Source organism: Zea mays, chromosome 8 (genome assembly GCF_902167145.1).
Source record: "Zea mays cultivar B73 chromosome 8, Zm-B73-REFERENCE-NAM-5.0, whole genome shotgun sequence".
Taxonomy (NCBI): Eukaryota; Viridiplantae; Streptophyta; class Magnoliopsida; order Poales; family Poaceae; genus Zea; species Zea mays.
Window position 1 is genome coordinate 18,897,556 of NC_050103.1, and position 8,521 is coordinate 18,906,076.

Genomic DNA, 8,521 nt, shown 5'->3' on the forward strand with positions numbered 1-8,521 from the left:
TCCACTTGAAGATTCTTGAATTCGGACCCGTTGTCGCTCCTTATCTTCTTTACCTTGAGCTCAAACTCATTTTGAGCTCTCCTGAGGAAGCGCTTGAGGGTCCCTTGGGTTTCAGACTTATCCTGCAAAAAGAACACCCAAGTGAAGCGGGAAAAGTCATCAACAATAACTAGACCATACTTACTTCCTCCTATGCTCAGATAGGCGACGGGTCCGAAGAGGTCCATATGCAGCAGCTCCAGAGGTCTTGACGTGGTCATCACATTCTTGCTGTGATGTGCTCCTCCCACTTGTTTACCTGCTTGACAAGCTGCACAAGGTCTATCTTTTTCGAAATGAACATTTGTTAGACCTATCACGTGTTTTCCCTTTAGAAGCTTGTGGAGGTTCTTCATCCCCACATGTGCTAAGCGGCGATGCCACAACCAGCCCATGCAAGTCTTAGCCATTAAGCATGCATCTAGACCGGTCTCTTCTTTTGCAAAATCAACTAAGTAAAGTTTGTCGTCTAGTACACCCTTAAAAGCTAGTGAACCATCACATCTTCTAAAGACAGACACATCTACATTTGTAAATAAACAGTTATATCCCATATTACATAATTGACTAACAGATAGTAAATTATATCCAAGACTCTCCACTAAAAACACATTAGAGATAGAATGCTCATTTGATATTGCAATCTTGCCTAAACCTTTCACCTTGCCTTGGTTCCCATCACCAAATATGATTGAATCTTGGGAATCCTTATTCTTGACGTAGGAGGTGAACATCTTCTTCTCCCTGGTCATATGGTTTGTGCATCCGCTGTCGATAATCCAGCTTGAACCCCCGGATGCATAAACCTGCAAGGCAAATTTAGGCTTGGGTCTTAGGTACCCAACTCTTGTTGGGTCCTACAAGGTTAGTCACAATTTCCTTAGGGACCCAAATGCAAGTTTTATCGCCCTTGCATTTTGCCCCTAATTTCCTAGCAACTATCTTCCTATCCTTTCTACAAATAGCAAAGGAAGCATTTAAAGCATGATAAATTGTAGAGGGACCATTCATAACTCTTCTAGGAACATGAACAATATTCTTCCTAGGCACATGATGAACATTTTTCCTAGGCATATCTCTACCATGCATATAGGAAGAACTAGGAGCAAACATAGCATACGAGTCATGTGAATCAAAAGCATTGCAACTCCTATGAGACTGTCTTCTATTGTTGTACATAAAAGTGTGGTTCTTTTTAGTGCTCCTTGCCATAGGGGCCTTCCCTTTCTCCTTGGTGGAGATGGGAGCCTTATGGCTTGTTAAGTCCTTGGCTTCCCTCTTGAAGCCAAGTCCATCCTTAATGGAGGGGTGTCTACCAATCGTGTAGGCATCCCTTGCAAATTTTAGTTTATCGAAATCACTTTTGCTAGTCTTAAGTTGGGCATTGAGACTAGCCAATTCATCGTTTAACTTTGCAATAGAAGCTATGTGTTCACTACAAGCATCAACATCAAAATCTTTACATCTATTGCAAATAACAACATTTTCTACACAAGTTGTTGATTTACTAACTATTTTCAACTTAGCATTCAAATCATCATTAATGTTCCTTAAGCTAGAAATTGTCTCATGGCACGAAGATAATTCACATGAAAGCATTTCATTTCTTTTGACTTCTAAAACATGAGATTTTTGTGCTTCTATAAATTTGTCATGTTCTTCATACAATAAATCTTCTTGTTTTTCTAGAAGCCTATTCTTATCATTCAAGGCATCAATTAATTCATTAATTTTATCTACCTTGGTTCTATCTAGGCCCTTAAATAGACATGAATAATCTATTTCATCCTCATCACTAGATTCATCCTCACTTGAAGAAGCATAAGTAGAGTCTTGAGTACATACCTTCTTCTCCCTTGCCATAAGGCATGTGTGACGTTCGTTGGGGAAGAGGGATGATTTGTTGAAGGCGGTGGCGGCGAGTCCTTCATTGTCGGAGTCAGACGAGGAGCAATCCGAATCCCACTCCTTGCCAAGATGAGCCTCGCCCTTTGCCTTCTTATAGTTTTTCTTCTTCTCCCTCTTGTTCCCTTGATCCTGATCACTATCATTGTCGGGACAGTTAGCAATAAAATGACCAAGCTTACCGCATTTGAAGCATGAGCGCTTCCCTTTGACTTTGGTCTTGCTTGGCTGTCCCTTGCGACCTTTAAGCGCCGTCTTGAATCTCTTGATGATGAGGGCCATCTCTTCATCATTAAGTCCAGCCGCCTCGATTTGTGCCACCTTGCTAGGTAGCGCCTCCTTGCTTCTTGTTGCCTTGAGAGCAAGGGGTTGCGGCTCGTTGATCGGACCATTCAAAGCGTCGTCCACGTACCTTGCCTCCTTGATCATCATCCGCCCGCTCACAAATTTTCCAAGGACTTCTTCGGGCGACATTTTGGTGTACCTGGGATTCTCACGAATATTATTCACCAAATGAGGATCAAGAACGGTAAAGGACCTTAGCATCAGTCGGACGACGTCGTGGTCCGTCCATCGCGTGCTTCCGTAGCTCCTTATTTTGTTGATAAGGGTCTTGAGCCGGTTGTATGTTTGGGTTGGCTCCTCGCCCCTTATCATCGCGAACCGTCCAAGCTCGCCCTCCACCAACTCCATTTTAGTGAGCAAGGTGACGTCGTTCCCCTCGTGAGAAATCTTGAGGGTGTCCCATATTTGCTTGGCGTTATCCAAGCCGCTCACTTTGTGGTATTCATCCCTGCACAAAGAGGCTAGAAGAACAGTAGTAGCTTGTGCATTCTTATGTATTTTCTCATTAATGAACACAGGACTATCCGTACTATCAAAGTGCATTCCACTCTCTACAATCTCCCATATACTAGGATGGAGAGAGAATAGGTGACTACGCATTTTGTGGCTCCAAAATCCGTAGTCCTCTCTGTGGGGGATAGATATCCCCTGGGTCCACCAAAGAAGTAAAAGGCCTCACGAAAGGCCCAGGGGCCCAATAATTCGTAAGGTCATTCTTTCGTGGGCCTAGGGAAGGACAGCCAACAAAGAAAAGAAGACGTGAGACTGATTAGTGCAAACCCAGACGGCCCACAAACGTCGAACGAATGAATCGCAACAGAGACCCGACTTTCCCGCGCTGAAGCCCCCATGCAACAGAGCCATGCAAGGATAAGTCGGCGAGGGTTACGTAGGGATAAACTCAAGAGGTTCACTATCTTTTAGCTACTTGTTGTTATCATATCCACATGTACTGCCCCACGGTCGAGTATATAAGGCCTAGGGGGCACCCCTTCAGAACGATCGGCCCTGTTCTACTTAGCCACCCACATAAACTCTCTGCGCCCTCTATCCAGAGGACCCTCTTATAACCACGCTCATATACACACCAGGACGTAGGGTGTTACGCACTTCTAAGCGGCCCGAACCTGCAAATCTTGTCTACTGTCCCTCGTGCGAACGGCACGAACCATTTTGCTACAGTCGTCGACACCGTCCTACTCCTAAAAACACCTTGAGGGGCAACCCCGGGTGTGCGGTCGGACCCAAAACACCGACAGCTGGCGCGCCGGGTAGGGGGTGTGTCGACGATCCAAGCTAGCTCAATGGCCGTCACCTTCCACAGCAAAATCGCCGTGCGTCCCGGATCTGTATTCTGCTTCGGGACAATCTCGTCCGTAGCAGATGAAGAAGGAATCCTACACCGCCTTGCAGATCTGCCGGAACAGAAGTCTCCTCCAACAAACTCCGAAAATGCTGGAAAGACGCTACCTCCGGCTCTTCGGAAAAAGATCGTCTCCGGGGAGGCTGGAGCTAGAAGCTCGCTGACCCGGAAGATTCCGCTGTCTACTTCCCCGACGAAAGAATGGACACGGGTCGTGAGAAAGAAGGAGACCAGGGAGAGGCAAGTCGTTCTTCCCGTTCCTCCGACCTCAAAGGAGAACGGAAAGAAAGTCACCGCGGCAGCAATACCGTTCTACCCCGACGTCCTCTTCATCGGGAGAGCAGAGTCGCCCGCCATCTCCGACGATGAACCGACCGCGCCTGGAGAAGAACCGCCTCAGCGAGAATCCCGCCGACGAAGGAACCGACGCAGGAACGTTCGACGACATCACGCAGCTGGAGAAAGGGATCCGGAGCAGCCTGTCTCGCGAGACGAGGTCTCAGAGATAGGAGAAACTCCGGAAGAACGCGTCTTCAGGGAACGAAGGAACTCTCGACGACGTGATCGCCGTCGGACTCAGGAGCAAGCCGAGCAAGATGCAAGGCAACGACGCGAGAATCCGCTCTTCGGGCGCAACTTGAACCCCGACTTCGCTCGAGCTATGAACACGCCGAGCGAAGTCGGAGGCGTTCTAGCTCGGATAGCTGACGGACTTCCTCGGACTCCCGACGCCGAGGGATACCGACGCCTGTTTACTCAGGCGGCCAACCATCTTCTACCGCTCGCTCACCCGCCGAACGATTTGCGACACACCATCAACAGTCGCCGAGACGCGCGAAGCTCCATCAATGCTTCGCGCGAACGGCGGCATGAGAACGAAATTCGCCGTCGGGAGGAGTATGACCGAGATCATGGCTTCCCGACTCAAAGCCAGGCCACCAGGACTGAGTCGGCAACAGCTTCAACTGGCGGAACCACCCGGGGACGGTCGAGGGACCGCCACCACCACTCCCCTCCCCGGGACAGACGTCATCCCCGACGACAGGAGGACACGTGCGGAGTATCTGCACTTACTCCGCGCCTTAGGGCCATCCAATGGCCTCCCAGCTTCAAGGTATCCAATGTTGACAAATATGAACCTAAGCAGGATCCAGGGGGTTGGTTAGCCGTCTACACCACTGCCGCTCGAGCTGCCGGAGCATCCGAAGACGTCATGACCGCGTATCTGCCCATCGTCCTTGGGCAAGATGCGCTGCAGTGGCTGCGACATCTACCCCGACACTGCATCGACGACTGGAGAGACTTCAGTCGACGTTTCATCGCCAACTTTCAGTCCCTCTCCGACAAGCCGGCGCAGCCATGGGACCTCAAATCCATCAAGCGCCGGGGGGATGAGACTCTTCGGTCATACCTTAAAAGGTTCCAGACCATGAGAAACCGCATCCCCGAGGTCACGGAGGCGGCCGTGATCGAGGACTTCTACAGAGGATCCAATGACTCGGTTTTCGTCCGAGCCATACTACAAAAGGCGCCGACTACCTCCGAGGAGCTGTTCCGGGAAGCCGACCTCTACATCACCGCCGACGAGCGGGCCCAGGATCTCATCGGAGGAGCAAAGCATGCACCGGCAGCGCCACGACGTGACGCGAACCAGCCGTCCGACAAACGCTGGGAGAAGAGGCCTCGAGAAGAAGTACACGCCGCCGGACCACCCGCCTCTCGCGCCCGAGGAGGACCTCGTGGAGGCGAGCGCACGCTGGACGACATCCTCGACGCCTAGTGCCCGTACCACAAGGACATGCGCCACACCCTTCGAAACTGCCGGGACTTCAAGCACTCCGTCGGGCACGGCCGACCCTTCCAACCTCTACCGCCTCCTCCGCCGAGGGGAGGACCTGATGAACCACGACAGCCCTATCGGCAGGAGGAGGGGGGAGGAGGAGCTTTCCCGCGCGTTGACAGGGAGGTCAACGTCATCTTCGGCGGACATGGGTCGCAGGAGAACAAAAGACAACAAAAGCTCAACGACCGCCAGATACTGGTGGCGACCACCGGACCTCCCGCCCCGTACCGGTGGTCGGAGCACCCGATCACTTTCACTCGGGAGGATCAGTGGCTCAACTTCGACCATCCAGGCAAATACCCGCTCCTCGTCGATCCGGTGATCCGAGAGAGCCGGGTAAAGAAGGTGCTAGTGGACGGGGGGAGCAGCATCAACGTCACCTTCCCCCATACACTCCAAGGCTTGGGAGTTCACCTCAAAGAGCTCCACGAGTCGGACACTCCTTTCTTCGGCATCGTGCCGACGGAAGGGGAATACCCGCTGGGCCACATCTACATGCCGGTCACCTTCGGAACTCCGGAGAACTACAGAACCGAGTTCCTGAGGTTCGAGGTGGCGAACTTCGACTGCGGGTACAACGCCATCATCGGGAGGCCGGGACTGGCCAAATTCATGGCCATTCCGCACTATACATACATGATACTGAAGATGCCGGGACCACGAGGAATCATAACTGTGCGTGCCGACTTCCAAGGCGCCGCAGAGTGTTTCCGAGTGGCCATTCAGGCAGCCCTCACCACCAAGCCGTCGACGGTTCCTTCTACATCGGCGAACTCTAAGCCTGAGGAAGGCCTCACGGTACCGGCGAATGAAACTCAGGCCGCGACCTCTATGCGGCCGACTGAAGAAACCAAAAGAATCAACCTGGGGTTCGCTGACGAGCGCAAGACGGCTGTCATCAGCTCCAGTTTGAACGACAAATAGGAAAGCGCGCTCGTCCAGTTTCTGCAAGATAACCGGGATGTATTCGCGTGGCAACCTGCGGATATGCCGGGAGTCCCAAGAGAACTGGCCGAGCACAAACTGAAAGTCTACCCCCAGGCGAGGCCGATTCGACAAAAGCTACGTCGTTTCACGCCCGACAAGAGAGAAGCCATCCGTGCCGAATTAGCTCGCCTGGTCGCGGCTGGATTTATTAGAGAAGTATTACACCCTGAGTGGTTAGCCAATCCTGTTCTTGTACTAAAAAAGAATAAAGTGGATTGGCGCATGTGCGTCGACTATACCGATCTCAACAAACACTGTCCGAAGGATCCCTTCGGGCTCCCGAGGATAGATCAGGTGGTGGATTCCACCGCTGGATGTTCTGTGTTGTCTTTCTTAGATTGCTATTCCGGGTATCATCAGATTAGTTTGGCAAAAGAAGACGAGGAAAAAAACGGCGTTCATCACTCCGTTTGGTGCCTTCTGTTATACCTCCATGCCCTTCGGCCTCAAAAACGCTGGAGCGACTTATCAGAGAGCCATTCAAACATGCCTAGCCGATCACTGGGGCAAGCGTGTGGAGGCTTACGTTGATGACGTGGTGATCAAAACCGAGAATCCGGAAAACTTCATCAAAGATTTACAACTGGTTTTCAACAGCCTGAGAAGATATAGATGGAAGCTCAATCCTGAAAAATGCGTTTTCGGGGTACCAGCAGGAAAGTTGCTCGGATTTATCGTCAGCCACCGGGGAATTGAGGCTAATCCAGATAAGATTGAAGCTATCATGAAGATGGAAGCTCCTCGGTCACAAAAGAAGGTTCAGCGACTCACAGGATGTATGGCAGCTCTAAGCAGATTTATATCCAGACTGGGGGAGAAAGGCTTGCTGTTTTACAAGCTGCTTAAGAAGGTGGATAAGTTTCAATGGACTTCAGAAGCACAAGAAGCTCTAGATGCACTTAAGAAATTCCTGACAACACCACCAGTACTAAAGCCGCCCCGGCGAGCTACGCCAACTCAACCAGCTGAAGATTTGCTGCTATATATCTCTTGCACGACTCACGTGGTAAGCACTGAGTTGGTAGTCGAACGAGTGGAAGAAGGGCATGCTTATCCGGTACAACATCCTGTCTACTTCATCAGTGAGGTTCTGGGTCCATCGAAGAAAAAGTATCCTCAAGTTCAGAAGCTATTATATGCAGTACTTCTAACTGCCCGCAAGCTACGCCACTACTTTGACGACCACAACGTCATAGTAGTTACTGGTTTTCCAATAGGGGACATTCTTCACAACAAGGAAGCCATTGGCCGAATAGCCAAGTGGGCTTGCGAGTTGGGATCCCATGATATCGAGTTCCGACCTCGCACAGCCATCAAAACTCAAGCACTGGTTGATTTCGTATCAGAGTGGACAGAACAGCAAGTACCGGATAACCCAGAAACCGCAGAAGTATGGCGAATGTATTTTGATGGCTCGCTGAAACTGCAAGGAGCAGGAGCAGGAATTCTCTTCACTGCACCTGGAGGAGAGCACCTCAAGTATGCTCTCCAGCTGCTATTCCCGGCCTCTAACAACGCAGCCGAGTATGAAGCTTTGATACACGGATTAAACATCGCCATATCACTGGGCGTCAAAAGATTGATGGTATATGGAGACTCTCTGGTAGTCATTAGCCAAATAAACAAAGAATGGGATTGTTCAAGTGATTCAATGGGAAAATACTGCGCTGCCGTCCGAAAGCTGGAAGATAAGTTCGAGGGTCTGGAATTTCATCATGTGGAAAGGGATCGTAACACAGCAGCTGATACACTATCCAAGCTCGGATCCGGTCGAACTCAGGTCCCACCCGGAGTTTTCGTGCAAGAAATTACACGACCGAGTATCTCAATAGACCAAACAGAAGAGTGCAACATCGTAGATCAACCCGAGTCAGACTCTGATGACTGGAGGAGGCCAATCATTAAGTACATAAAGAACGAAGAAGAACCAGACGACAAGAACTCGGCAGAGCGCATTGCCAGACAGTCGGCTCACTACACACTCATTGGGGAGATATTATACAGAAGGGGTGCATCAGGTGTTCTCATGAAGTGCATTC